This window comes from Zonotrichia albicollis, chromosome Z, assembly GCF_047830755.1.
Source record: "Zonotrichia albicollis isolate bZonAlb1 chromosome Z, bZonAlb1.hap1, whole genome shotgun sequence".
In the NCBI taxonomy this organism is placed as follows: domain Eukaryota; kingdom Metazoa; phylum Chordata; class Aves; order Passeriformes; family Passerellidae; genus Zonotrichia; species Zonotrichia albicollis.
This window is the reverse complement of record NC_133860.1, coordinates 5,483,902-5,498,000: the sequence shown is the minus strand read 5'-3', so window position 1 is coordinate 5,498,000 and position 14,099 is coordinate 5,483,902. Positions and strand designations below refer to the sequence as shown.

At 43.2% G+C, this 14,099-nt stretch overlaps 1 long non-coding RNA gene across 1 annotated transcript; it reads left to right on the top strand.

Moving 5' to 3' along the window:
- Positions 1 to 367: 367 nt before the first annotated feature.
- On the top strand, positions 368 to 4,166 carry LOC141727108 (uncharacterized). Its single transcript, XR_012578157.1, has 3 exons — positions 368 to 1,078; positions 2,900 to 3,024; positions 3,863 to 4,166. It is a non-coding gene; the product is annotated as an uncharacterized LOC141727108 (long non-coding RNA).
- The last annotated feature ends 9,933 nt before the right edge of the window (positions 4,167 to 14,099 follow it).

The following is a 14,099-nucleotide window of genomic DNA, read 5'->3' as shown; positions in this document are numbered from 1 at the left end:
AAGTGAATGTTGCCCCAATACTACCTTGGGCTCTTCTCAAGGAAATTGAAAGGAATATATTGATGTCATCTTGCCCACGGATTCCAACATTTCCCACAAAGCACAATGTGCTTAGGAGGTGCCATTTGTATTGATCTGTTCTGAGTGCTGTTTCGCCAAGGAGCCTGGCTCCAGGCAGACACCAGGTGCACATTCCCCTTCCAGGCACTCAGTGGCACTGCCTGCAGCAGTGAGCTGAGCCAGGCCCAGCCAGCTGCCCTGAGCAAAACAGGCTTTGACCTGGCTGTGGCTGCAGTCACCTGCCTGCAGGGACATCCCTGCCGCTGCAAGTGCAGCTCTTGCTCTGCCTTAGCCTAGTGCAGAGCATTTTTGGGCAGCATGGTGGTGGCTTTTTGGAGAGACAAAAGTTGACTTCTGAATTTCTCATTGGGGATGTGCTGTTTTACATTTCAGTGATTTGTGTGATTCTTGGTGGTGATCTACATAGATCCTAAGGGAATATTTAACATTGAGTTACTGGGGTGTGAGAACTGGCATTAGAGAGTCAACTGGAGAATTTTTACCACATCTACTTTAGGCTGGCACAAAAAATCTCAGGTGAGACAGGTCTGGTTGTTGGTAGAGTCCAGGGTACCTTTGCAACATGCTCCATACAGGACCAGTTAGGGACTAGGTTTTTTCACAGAATCAGAGAATATGTGAGTTCAAAGGAATTCCACAAGGATATTCAAAATCAGCTCTGTCCCCAAGACATTTTAATCAACTCTTTTGCGTTCTGCCAACTTCCCATTTGACACTTCTTTTTCTGCTTTCCTTTCCTTTGGGAAAACAAGCAGATGTGAGAAGAGCCAAATCACACACTTCATGTCCCGCCCCTGAGGAGAAGAGAACAAAGCCCACGAAGCCTGCAGAGAATGAACAGAAGCCTTGCAGTGCTGTTTATCGGCGACCCTACAGGGACAGGGTGATTCATTTACTTGCTCTGAGGACTTACAAGAAGCCAGAGTTACTTGCTCGCTTGCAGAGAGATGGAGTCATGCAAAAGGACAAGGGCACCCTTGCCAAGATCCTTCAGCAGGTGAGATGGTGGAGTTTGTGCCAGCATTATTACCACCACACTCTTCTTTTCTTCCTAATTGTCACTTGTTCCTCTACTCTTTAAATTGCATCTGGACAAATAAGTTTGGAAATGCTCCCTGTTAAAGTTTTTCCATCAACTTCATCCAGAGGTCTCAAGCTGCAGGTCCATGTGACAAAAAGAAAGAAAACTTGAAAATTTTGGGGCATTGTTGTTTTTCTAGAATAGCTGGCAATGAGTAACACTTTGTAATGTTGTTGCTCCTCATGCCTTATTCCATTCTCTTTCTTTTCTGTGCACTGTTTAACTGCTTCAAGGAGTAACTTCACAGGGGTTCCTTGATTGTGTGAAATGGTTTATGACTGCACTTAAAATTTCCTGGAAGAAGTTCCAGGGCAGAGGAGTTCAGGAACTGCAGAGGCCAGTATTTCATTTGAACACAGTTAGTGGCCTCTCTATAGTACTTGACTTCTCTGGGATCTGTGGGGATTTTCTTCCAGGGGTGTTCCAGGCACATCCTCCATGATAAAGATGGTAGCCAAACTTTGAGCAGAGGGTTTCTTTGCTGTCACGTGGTTTAAATATTCCCTCTTCTTGGAACTCAATTAATCAATAACTTCTCCAGTGGTCCTTTAAATTCCACTGGTATTTGATTTTCACAGCCAGCAATAGGATGCACATGCATTGAAAGATGCAATATTTCTCTCATTCCCTTTTCAAAATTCCCTTTTCCCCTAGAGTGTTGCTGAATTATGCTGGCATTAATATATCAAGTGGGAACATTTCCTCTTTAGCTAGGCAAACAGTGTCTTGGAACTTAGTCAAGGGAGGAAAATTCAATACAGTTTCGGTTGATCCCACAGTGACTTTTAAGAACTCATTCCCTGAACCTGGGAAGTTTGTTGCTAGGTTTGCCCAGGGCAGTGGCAGGCTTTTTCATCCTGAAAATATTCACAATATAACGAGGGCCATGTTCTGCGCTCCCAGCTGAAGTAGCCCATTTAGATTTCAAGTTGATTATACATTTTCAAAGCTCAGCTCCTAAGAAGGCAATGGATGGAAACATTTTTCCTGTTCCATTGCAAAGTTTGACGAGATTTCTGTGGTGTCAGTGTGCTGTAGGAGGTGTGAACTGCCTCAGGGTCCAGGTTTGCATTCTGAAAGTTCTGTGTGAGCAGCCCTGCAGCCTGAGATGCCTTGCTCAGGCTTTTGTGGACATCAGAGTAAGTGGGGCTTTATTTTGTATAGGTCTGAAATGGACAGTGTGAGCTTGCTGAGATGTGGTACACACACCCTTGCTTCCCTTCCAACACAACCTGAGTTCAGCTTTGAAGAAGTGAATCCCTGATTCTGGGTATCTTTGTTACTTTTACATTTCTTTTTCTGCTGTGGGCAGACAGGCATCAACACAGACCCAAATTATGAATGTTTATCATATTTTCAAGAAGAAAAGTCAAAGTTGTGACAGATGTTAGTGGTGTCTTAGATGAGTTATTCAGTGTGTTTGAGGGTTCAAATTGATGGAGACTTTCCCAATGGGCTTTTCTGTGGAACTCTGAGCAGGTGTCAGGGGATGAAGTCTAAACCTGCACTTTTGATATCAGTGGTCTTCAGGTTTTACTACCTCAATTTACTTTTTGGAGGTGACTTTGTATTTGTCTTGAGGAAGGTATGATCCTCAATTCATTTACACCTGGGCATGTGCGCATTGATTAATTGAGACAGAGTGCTCACAAGCAGCTGTTCAGGACCAATCACATTTCTCTAGTTTGCATGCAGCAAGCATAATAAAGATTTGTTTTCCTACACGTCTGCCTGTAGGTAGCCAAGTGGAATGCAAAGGATAATTGCTTCAGTCTGAAGGAACATCTATTTCAAACCCTTCAGACTGATTGGCCTGGCTACACCGAAATAGACAGACAGAAGCTGAAGTTAATACTTTCTCGGTAAGTTCAGTCACTCAGAGAAAGGAAAAAAGAGAAATCCCTGGTTAATGAAGCTTAGACTGTGAGAATATGGTGCCTGGCCCTGCACAGGACACCATGAGAAGCACAGCAGGTGCCCAAGAGTGTTGTCCAAAGACTTCTTGATGCCTCCTGCAGTGACCATTGGCCTGGGGAGCCTGTTGCAGGGCTCAAGCACCCTCTGGGCCATGAATGTTTTCCTGATATCCTGCCTAAAGCTCCCTCAACTCAGCTTCATGCTGTTTCCTTCAGTCCTGACACTGAAGGACTCTGTTTTCCCTGCAAGGAGCGAATTTGGACAGTTGATACTTAGGCTTTGTAACATGAAATATTGGCCCATCCATACAGAAAATCAGCTCCATCTCAGAACACCACCAACACCAGTCAAGCGTTATCTCCAGGGCCTTCTGAGAGAGATGCTGCAGTAAGACCAGCTCAGGTATTTTGTGCATTTTTAACATTCTGGACTGTATGGTAAATTTTAGCAGACTTGCTGGTGGTGCAAGATTGTCATCTGAATGATGTGCAGGACCTTCTCATTTGGGGAAGCCTTTGATGGAGCTCCTGAAGGGAGTGTCTTTCTTCCAAAGAATTTTAGCTACAGTCTTGAAGTAGGACATGCTGAGTGCTAAGATGGGAATGTAGGAATGAGACAGAGCCTTTATTTACCTGCAGAACTTCTGGTTTGAATGCTCTTTTTAGTGTGGAAAGATGTGTGTTCAAATTGGCCCAGTTCAGAAATGCTGCTTTTCCAGACTGGGAGCAAAGTTTGATCCTGATCATATAAGTTAATGAATGAATGATTTTGTTATTGATGCAGAAACGGCCTCTGGCTTCTGACTGTACCAGTCCTGTGACGAGCAAGAAGAGGAGAATTGGCCACCAGCCCAGTCCTGTCCAGCCAGCAGCTGGTGGCCACTTTTCTTCCTTCCTTCTGCCTTCCACATCTCTGTTCTCTTCGGACGTGTCTCCAAGTGCCGGCTCTGTTTCCCCGTGCACCCATGTGGTGCAGCAAACAGAGAAATTTCGGAGCTCCAGCATCCCAAAAACTGCCAGGGAGCAGAAGGAGATCCCCAACTCAAGTGGGGAGAAAAATGAACTGGGGAGGCTGAAGCAGTGGCACCGCCTGGATTTCAATGAAGGTATTGATGTGCTGGTTTTCCTGACTCCTGTGTGGATAAGTGTGGTGTAAAGATTTGGTAATTCAGAGAAGCTTCTGCCTAAATTAAGGTGCAAGCATGACCCTTTTCCACAGGCAATAGTAAAAATGTTATTGAACAGGAAACGCAAGCTAGGGAGATAGGAATGAGAGAAGAGAGGCAGGGGAAGGGGAAGAGAGAGACATCAAGTGGGGAGATATCATCACCACATGGACTCTCTGTTGTCCAACCTGTCCTTCTTAACCCTTGGTCTTCTCAGTGGTGGGGGTCCCCAGGTCTCTCTGGAGGTACCACCTTTATACTGTCCAAGATTCGAGGATTCACAGGGTGGTCACAGCTTGTTCCCACATCTTGGGCTAGAAGCCATGCAAGCACTGATTTTCCTTACCCACAGTCTCTACAGTGGAGGTTTTTGTCTGGTGTCTTAATTTTAAACCCTCACCTCTGTTAGGCAAAGGCTTTGTGCTTTTATTCTTGCCAATTGTGCTTCTCTCAAATTCCTGTTGTGGTGGCTTATCTTATGGGAACATCCTTCTTTGAAGGCATTCTGAATTAGTTAATTGTGCTCTTGCTTTCCACCTTGTGGAAAGGGAGATTTGAAAGTCAGCACTGGATACACGAAGGCACTGCTCTACATTACTGCTATACCATTCTCTCTGCTGGATGGTCATGAAAAATCAAGACTTTTTTATTTTTTTCCCCATTATATTACATTGTAACTCTTGGTTTAAAAGGTAAAAACAGCAAAGCCCAGAACTTGTGCTGCTGGAACCTTCTCTAAAAGTGCATGGATTTTTAGAAATTTTCTCTCAAAGTAGTGCAAAACCAATCAAGAACAAATGAATTTGAAATAGATTTCTTTGGGGAGAAGCCGGTTAAAAGGAAGAGCCAGACACTAGAAGCCAGAGGAAATGGATTATTTTTCTTTCCATCAGGTTTCTAGTAAAATGCCAAGTGTTGGCTGAGACTGCACTTTTTCAATCAGCAGATTTTCAAGACTGCATGATGAAGGCAGAAACCTGTCACACATGTATTGCAGACTGGTTGACTGAAACCTGTCAATCAAATCTCAGGGATTCCATGGTTGTTTGTTGAACTCAGCCTTTTCATGGAAACTTCAAAAGCTACAAAACGCAAGCTGTGGTTTCCTGGAGTTCTACTTTGAACTGGGCTGGGAGTTTCCTCCCCATCCTAGCTGCAGAATTTATTTTTTCAAAAGCTGTGGAAGTGGTACAGACTGAAAACAACATTGAAAAGCTAAACAGAAACACATAAAGAATGCTTGATTTCTGATGACAGGGACACACCCAGCAGGGCAGAGTTCAGTTGCTTTGTTAAATCTGGGGATTGCCTCCTTTGGAGTTTGACCTTGCAAATTCCAAGTTGGGTTCAGCCTGGAGGCAGGTTTGGAGTGTGCAGATGCCTCTTGCGAGTGGTGGTGTGCTTGTAGAAACAGGTGCTTTGAGATGGCCTTTCCACATTTCTTCTGGACATACACACGGTGCCTACAAACTTTGGAATGCCTTTGGAAGGATTTCTGCTTGAATCTATAAACACATGAGCAGCTTTCTTGAAGAACCAGTTCCCAAACTCTGCCCAGCTATGAAGGAAAAATATGTGCTGTGTTTCAAGTGGGGGCTTAGGATGCTTTCATATGGACTGAGCCATGAGAGGAAATGCACTTTTGGAAATGAAATGCTCACAGCAAAGCTGTTCTTCCAAGTTTTATTGAACATACTATGACTATTGGTATTTCTGTCCAGTTGTATTACCACTTTTCCACTTCTTTTTATACTTCTGCTATACAAAGGAAATCAACAAAAGCAAGTGGACGATCACACAACAGCTCTTTCCTCAAGAATTGAAGCTCAGGTAGCTTAGAAATTGTCAAGAATGGCTGAGTTTTAACAAAATTCCTTTATGCAAACAACGGCAGTGGAAGCTGATAAGGAATGGAAAGGAATAAGTGGGATTTTTATGCTTGACACAAACCCTGAAATAGAAAGCCGAGAGAGATTTCCAAGCTCCTGAGTATTCTTTCCTGTTTCAGCTGACTTTTCCTTATGGCAGTTCTCTTTATTATCATGGTAATTCTTAAACCTTTCTTTGGAAAGAGGGCTTCAAGGTTATGTGTGCAATGCTTCCCAAGAGGCAAAGGGCAAGTCACAAATGCAGAGCTGTTTCCTGCCCCAACCTGCCACATTAATGAGAAGCACTGAGTTTTGACTGCAGGATATTGGAGTCTTAGTGCCAGTAAGCCCTATAGAATGGAATTGGCTTTCCTGCTGACATGAGTGCAGGCTCTCATCGGAACTGTGGGCCTCTGGAAGCAGCAGGGAAGTGGGGATAGAAACATGGCAGTAAAAGAGCTTCAGCTCTCTTCTTTCTTTTTTGTTGGAACCTCGACGCTGGTTTCTCTCAAGCTGTTGTCTTTTGAAGCTGCATAATTTTCTGCATGACTGTGCAGATGGCTGTGCAGATGCCGCCTCATGCCTTCAAATAGGAAAAGCTGAGCTGGGGCTAACACTGTGGGAATGCACAACCTGTAGAATACAGTGGCCATTCCTTCTATCTACCTCCCAGGCAGGGCTACTTTGGAGAAGGTCTTATGTGCCCTATTGTTAAAAGTTGTTAATGCTTCTGAGTAATTTGCTATGAGAAGAACACTGAAGGACTTTTTCAAGACTATCCAATGGGGTTCTTTTGAACTTTTGAAGACCTCCTGATGACGGATGTCAAAATTCTGCTTCTCTGCAGGAGCAAGAAAAGAGACTTCCATTGCCTCCACATGCTCTGCAATAAGCGACCAACCAGACTACTTGAGGTGAGCAAAGTAGCCGTTAACTCTTGCAGCTTTCAGTGGGGTGCAGTGTCCAGCTCTTTCCTGTGGTGAAAGGATGAGTTTGAGCAGATTTATTTGGGCCTGGAAAGCTCAGAGCAGAGATGAACACGGAGGTGGGTTAGGCCCAGACGGACTCTCCCTTCCTGCAGTGCAGTTGCACAGGCTCAGCTGCAGCAGTGGTGCTGCATCCCTACATTGAATTTGCAGTGCAGGAGGGGAGGGAGAAGTGTGTGTGTGGTGAAACACTGGAAATTGCTGCCAGCTTGTGTGAGAGCAGGGATGTTGTCAAGGGCAGTCAGGCCTCCTGCAGCTCTGGGGCTCTGGGGCAGCTGCGGCCTTTGGAGCGGGCACGGCAGGGCCCTGGCTCACATTGCGCCAGTGCCTCCCAAAATGTAGCAAGGCATCGGGAGTTTTCTTTTCAAACTCCTCCTGCACACTAGTCAGGTGTATCTGGGATGCATGCTTGGCACAAACTGCTGTCTGTCCTGGGATTGAACTTCATCCTGTTGAGGATTTACTGCTTGTAAATATTAATCTCTGGATGATTTGAATTATATATTCCCATGTGAAAGGTGTTTCTGTGCTCCAAAAAGAACAAGATCTTCAGGCCCAGAGGAGAAGAAGTATTGGTGTGAGAGTGTTGGGAAGTGGGATCAATTCTTCTCATTGCCATTTCAATTGGATTTGTGTCTTGAGTTTGATAAACGTCACGCCTGTTGATTTGAGGGAGAAGGGATTGAAGAATATTTGACTCCCATCAGTGTCTTTAGGCATTAATGAATTTGCCCTCTTTAGGAGCAGATGCTGTTTGGGTAGTAGCTGTAGTTTCAGACTGATATAGAGATTGTTTTTGTGGCTGTGTTACAAATGCCTCAGTTCCATGGTCAGTGATGCAACTGCTGTCCACTAGAAGAATCAAATATTATCATTAACACTGCTTTGGTGTTAGACAGTAAAGAATGTAGCTCAAAAGTCCAACTCTGTGCACTCAATTCCATAAATGCATTCCCTGACAAATATGTTTTAGAGATGTATTGTCACAAGTAAATGTAATTAATTTAAGCTTTTCCTACAGAGGAAGAGATAATAATTTAGTAATGTATCTCCTCTTCCTGAGGCTGCTGGGTTTGTTTGTCCTTTGACATTTGAAATTAAAGGAAATGTTTTCTAAGTGTGCTTCACTTACTAATGAAGAAAACCTCCACAATGTAAACTATTAGTAACTAAGTGTCATAGAAATGTGACTGATTCCTAGAGTTACCTGACTGCATTCCCTTGAAGCACATGAGCTTGAAAGTAGAAACTGTCAGTCCCAGAGCATCAGACTCAAAGCTTGGGTGTCTGTGTTTGGCATTACCCTGTGCTTGGTGTAATATTACATATGTATTTTTTGGACTAGAAACATACTGGAATGTTCTCTTACAGTTCACTCATAGAAAAATGGTCTCATTTTTTCCCATTAGAAAATACGTAGCCATTGTCTCCTTGGAGCAACGCCAGCGCTACAAGGATGATTTCCATGCAGAGCATGAGGAGTACCGGAATTTACACTCTGTGATTGACAAGACCACAAAGAAATTCAGACAGTTTCAGGAGCAATGGAAGTCTCTGACTCCAGGCTCTGAAGCCTATCAGGTAAAGAAGGATAAAACCATGAAGACTGGTTCATCATCACGGCAGTGTTTTTGATTCCCTGGAACTGCTCAGTGAAACAATGGGAACCTGCAGAATTGGCATATATGCTCAGACACTGCTTGGGCTGGTTCTGATTTTTGCAAGGCCCTGCCCAAAAGCCCCTGTTTGAGCTGTCTATGATGAAACAGAAAGGGAAGAGGCGTCCCAAGCAGAGTCTTAGAGCATGGGCTCCTTCTGTTGGCTATTGAGAGGCTTAATTGCAGATCTTGGGTGGTGCTGGTTGAGGGAGATTTGTTCTTGCAAATGTCCCAGAAGAGTGGTGGCTGACAGAGAAGAAAATGTCTGGAGTTAGACTGAGTGAACTTTTAGTGTTTTACCAAAGTTTGCATTTTATGCTGGTGAAGAAACATTCCTCATGTTTATTTTCTTGTAGAGGCTGCATCATCAAATCCTAGCAGATTATCAGCAGCTACAACAGGTACGTGAGACACCAGAGCTGCAGGGCCATGGTAACTGCTGAGTCTGCCTCAAGGCTTTTTTAAAGCAAAGGACATGAGAGTGTAGACTCTGCAGAAGAGTTTGCATGCCCTAATTTTGCTTTCTTCTTCACAGGGTAGCCCCAGCTACTCTGAAATGAAGAGCAGGTGCCAGTACCTCCACAAAAAGCTGGCCCATATTCAGAGGCGCATTTCTGAATATGACCAGCAGTGAGTGGAGTCCTAGCACCAGACATCTGCCTCAGCCTGGTGACATCTGCAGACCCCAGATTTTTTATTTCAACTAGAAGATTAAGTTTTAGGATTTTTTAAGTTAGTATTGAACAGTAGGTTATGTTAGCACTGAGCCGTAGAATATTTCTTAAAATCTTGGATTAGTTCAAAGAAGTTTAGTTAGTTTAAGAAGTTGAAAGATGATAGTGTTGAATGTTAACAATAAAGAACTCTCACTGTTTATAAGTCCTTCTCTCATTGTTGCTTCTATGATATCTGGAGTGGATTTCTTCTGTCAATTCTGTTCTTCAAGTCTTAAGTTTGTCCACTGAGATAAATTTATCAGTAGAGGGTGGAAGCCCACTACCTGTACTATGAAGTTATGCACATTTTAAGAATCGATTTTGGCTGATGGAAATTCTTTATAAGTTTTGGGGTGTTTTTTTTGACCTTTTTCTTGTTTATGCAAAATCTTTGCCTAAGTGGTGAAAGACATTGAAGTTTGGACAAGTCTGTCAGCAAATCCCTTTGTTTTGGAGGGTTACAGAGGAGTGCACATGAGCTGCTCTCAGCTGTCATCTGAAGCAGCTCTCAAAACAGATTTTAAGTCATGGCCTTCCCTTGTCAGTGAGCCAAGGAATATCCAGATCTTTGCAAGAGTTTTGTAAAATACGTAGAGTGGTGTTGGAGTCAAGGTACTTCAATGGGTTTTAAAGAGAAATTGCGTTCAAGTGGCCCTGTGGAAATGCTGTCCATTTCTTTGCATATTTAAACCAGTCTGTCTCAACCAGCCTTTCTAGAGAGACACAGATCTTGATTCTTTTACAGATCTCTGGGAACTTGGAATAAAGACCTTTTCCTAAGTTTTCTGCCATTTATTTTTTAGCTTAAACGGTAGACTTGTTACCAGAAAAACCTTAACCTTCTTTTGGGGAAGAATATGAAATTGTCTGAGGCAGGAAAATGTTTGGGAACAATCACCGGGGCCTTTGAATGCCCCTTTCTTCCTTAGAGAGGATTCTACAAATTCTCAATTGTCTCCATGCAATGATGTTAATTCCCTACGTGAGAGATTTTCGAGTGTTTTCTGATTGAACACCTGAGCTATCGTTGCCCTTCTGTTCTCCTTCAAGGGAAGTTCATTAAAATGTCACCTCTTAAGCCCTGAAATTTGGGTCCATTTTTGCCTGGGTCAGGGGTTGCTGCTGCAGCTCTGCAGCGCAGCAGCCCCAGGAACGCTGCTGTGGGGGACATGGGGTGAATTGTGCTGGGGAGCCTCCCCTTGGCCTGGTGGCTGCTGCTGGTTGACAGAGCATGCAGGAATGCTGGTGGTGAGGGTGGGCTGAGAGTGAGGATTTTTCATACTTACCCCTTCATGACCTATCTCGCTTTTTATGGAATTTCTTCTAACTAATTTTACACTGCATAAAGAAGTTATATTTCCATGCTTTTACAAGTCTAATCTTCATATTCCCGGCTGACTCTATTTTCCCTTCCAGTTTCTTGTGTGTTGGGGCAGGCTGCCCTTTGGGGAAGATGTATGAATGCACTGGTCCCATCCCCTTTTACTTCTGGAAAGGAAGTGTTTAGGAGTACTTGAAATGGTCCTTTCTACTTTTCTTTAAGTGGCTTGTTACTGTGCTTTATGACATAAGACACAGTCCCCAGGTTGATTAGAATATACCTGAGCATCCAAAGTTCTCAGGGATGCTCATACCCAAAATTTCGTCAGAGATGAGAGTACTTTTTGCAAAGAAGGTAAAAAGGGACCTAAATGCTTATTTCCTATCACATAACTTTCTCTAGAAAGGATTATAATTTGGTATTGTCTTCCATAGAGCATTTCATGTGGCATGACTTTTCTTTAAAAGCCACTGGAGTTCTGATTCTCAACAGTGGCAGGGAAAGCACTTTTGGCCACTTTAGTGGGGTTTCCTGGAAAATGTTACTCATTTGTCTTTGTAGGCTCTGATTTGCTCTTTTAATCTTGCTGCTAGGTAAGATCTCCATGGGCTGAATAAGTTTCAATTAACTGGGATTTTTTTTAATATATTTTGTACAGTTTCAGCTTTGAAATGAGAATCTCTATCCACTGGCAACACAAAAGGAATCCTTAATCTTACTAGTATTTTTATTTTTAACTTGAGGTATTTCTCTAGCTTTGTTGGTGTGACAAGGAAAAGCCTCTGGCCATGCAGAAAATGTGTCCATTAAGCCCAATATGTATTTATTTTTACTTCTTGTTAACACAGAAAATGCTCATGTCATTAATATCTGGCACTAATTCCCTTTTTGGGGATCCCTAAGGGCAGTCTTTTGTAAAACTGTGCATTGATCTGTAAGCAGATTTTACATTTCAGTTGTCACAGTCCCTGTGAGCCTAACACTAAGTTGCTGCCTTTCCAAATTGTCTACTGTACCTTCAATACCTCGAAGAGTTTCTTTGTCTTCTCCAGGTTGTGTCATTATTGCTTGAGGAACTGTAACTTGTTGATTTCATGATACCACCTCAATTCAGGATCAAATCAGATATTTAAGAATTTTGCTGAATGATTGTTTTCATCATGGTGTTCTGTGTGTGATTTAGAAAGGTTCACAACTTTGGAAACAATTGCCAACAAGATGCTTCGTTCTGACACCCCTCTAGCAGTTTGGTCTGCTCATCAGTCTCCTGGGCTTTTGTGAACCTCTGAGCTTTGCAGTGCATTATTGCTACTTCAACAGGAAACTGGATGTTCCCCAAGCTGTCCCAATTTGATTTGAGATGCTGATTCCTTACAGAAGGATTGAGGAAGACAGTAGAGTTCATGGCAGTAGCTGTCCTTAGCACCATGTCTTTTTTTCTAGGAATGCCAACTGGTTACTTAAGGAAAACCAGAGTGCCCCCTCAGGCCTTGTTTTACACAGCTGCAGCTACTGGGGTTGGTGGGGTGCCCCTTTCTGCACTTGGAAATGAGCCGAGTCAGTGATGGGACAGGGCAGGGCATTCCCTACCTGTGCCCATTGTGAAATCCCTCTGTCCCCACTGTCACGTCCCGCTCCTCAGTGACATCCCGGCCAGCCTGGCACATGGAACTCCCCATTTCCAAGGACACGTGGCCATTGTCAGCAGCCTTTGGTTCTGCTGGCCTTGAGGTTCAGCTCTTGTGGACCATTTTGTCAGCTGATATCCTTCCTTACAGCAGAGGCCCTGCAATGATATTTGGCAAGTGAGAACAGACAAACTCGGCGTGCTTCATGTTGTGGTGTTAAAAATCCCCAAGGCTGGTGTTAAAACTTCTCACTGGTGTCAGTGTTGACTCTGCTTTCACCACTCAATGATGCCATGTATACTGAGAGTGGGAGATGCCTGTGGCTGCTTGAGTAGTTTGGAACACTTATTTTAGAGTAAACAGGAGTCTTGTTTCTCCATCTGATCTCCTGTGATATAAAAGTGTACAGATATTGCAAGCTACTATTTTAGGATAACTTTTGTAAGTAATTGCTGTTTTGTTATGATGCCATGCCTCCCAGTGTAGCTTATGCTTCCATAGTACACCTCTCAGCTGGCTTCTATATGTAAGTGTCTTTGGAGAGGAATCACAGGTGCCTGCTGTCACTGTAGACAAGGTGGATGCAGCATGGGCTCATGTGGACAGGATGTGCTTTTTCTTCCCATGACCAGAAGTGAGAAGAGTTGAAGAAGGGGGCTCAAGAGCAAGATTCTGCAGGGAAGCTGCTCTACTAGATCTTTTTGCCTTAATCCGACAGAAAAGCTGCCTTTTGCTAGCTGGTGTGATCTCACAAAGCAGTGACAATCTCTTGCTGTAGCCTGTTAAAAGGGAGAGGGAGTCCCTCCTCTCTCACAGGGAGAGTGTCGCTTCTGGCTCACGTGTTCTGAATAAGTGATCTGTGTTTGGATTGTGTCCTAGCAAGCTACACCATTACTCCCTGAATGTGTTTGGTTTTTTCCTTTCTGTCTCCATTTCTTCCTCCAGCTTTTTTTAATACATGCATTAAAAAAAGATACTTTTTTTTAAAACTTAGATTTGATTGAAGCATCATCTGTGGGTGTTTGCCTCAAGCACTTTCCTAGAAATAAGTTGAGTCTTTTCACAAGAAATGAGAATACTTCAAAGATTTCTAGTCAGATCAGAACTACTGTGTTGGGCTATAGTTGAATAATATTTTGGTTTTGTTCCAGTTGTTCAGTTGTATGCACTTGATTTCTACTTCACTCAGTAGTGAAAGTTTTGAAAGTTTTGAAAGTTTTGAAAACAGTCATGCTTCTGAGAGAAGAAAAGTAGATCTTTACTCAAAAGCAGCTGTTACTCTGACAGCACAAACATCTTGTTTGTTGCCTCGAAAAAACCCAAGCAACTTGACACTGCCTCATTTTTTGCTTGATTACCTGTGTTTTGTTCTACCTACTCCAGAAAGAGTGCTTAGACTTTCAGAAAATGTTTTAATTCCTGACTCAGGTCTGCAGAGATCCTCCTAAAGATGGTTTTTGTGGGCAAAATACTGTTAGTCCTTTCTAAGATGAAACATTTTTCCACTGTCTGCTGAGAATACAAAGTATTCCAGGTGCATCTAGTTTACTTTGCATTCATTATTCCTGTAATCTGTTGCTTTGGAAGCACAGATAATAAGCATGTCCAGTCAGTAAGTAAGTAGTGATGGGTTTTGGTCTTCCTCCCCTAGAAATCCAAGCACTTAATTATACTGCAC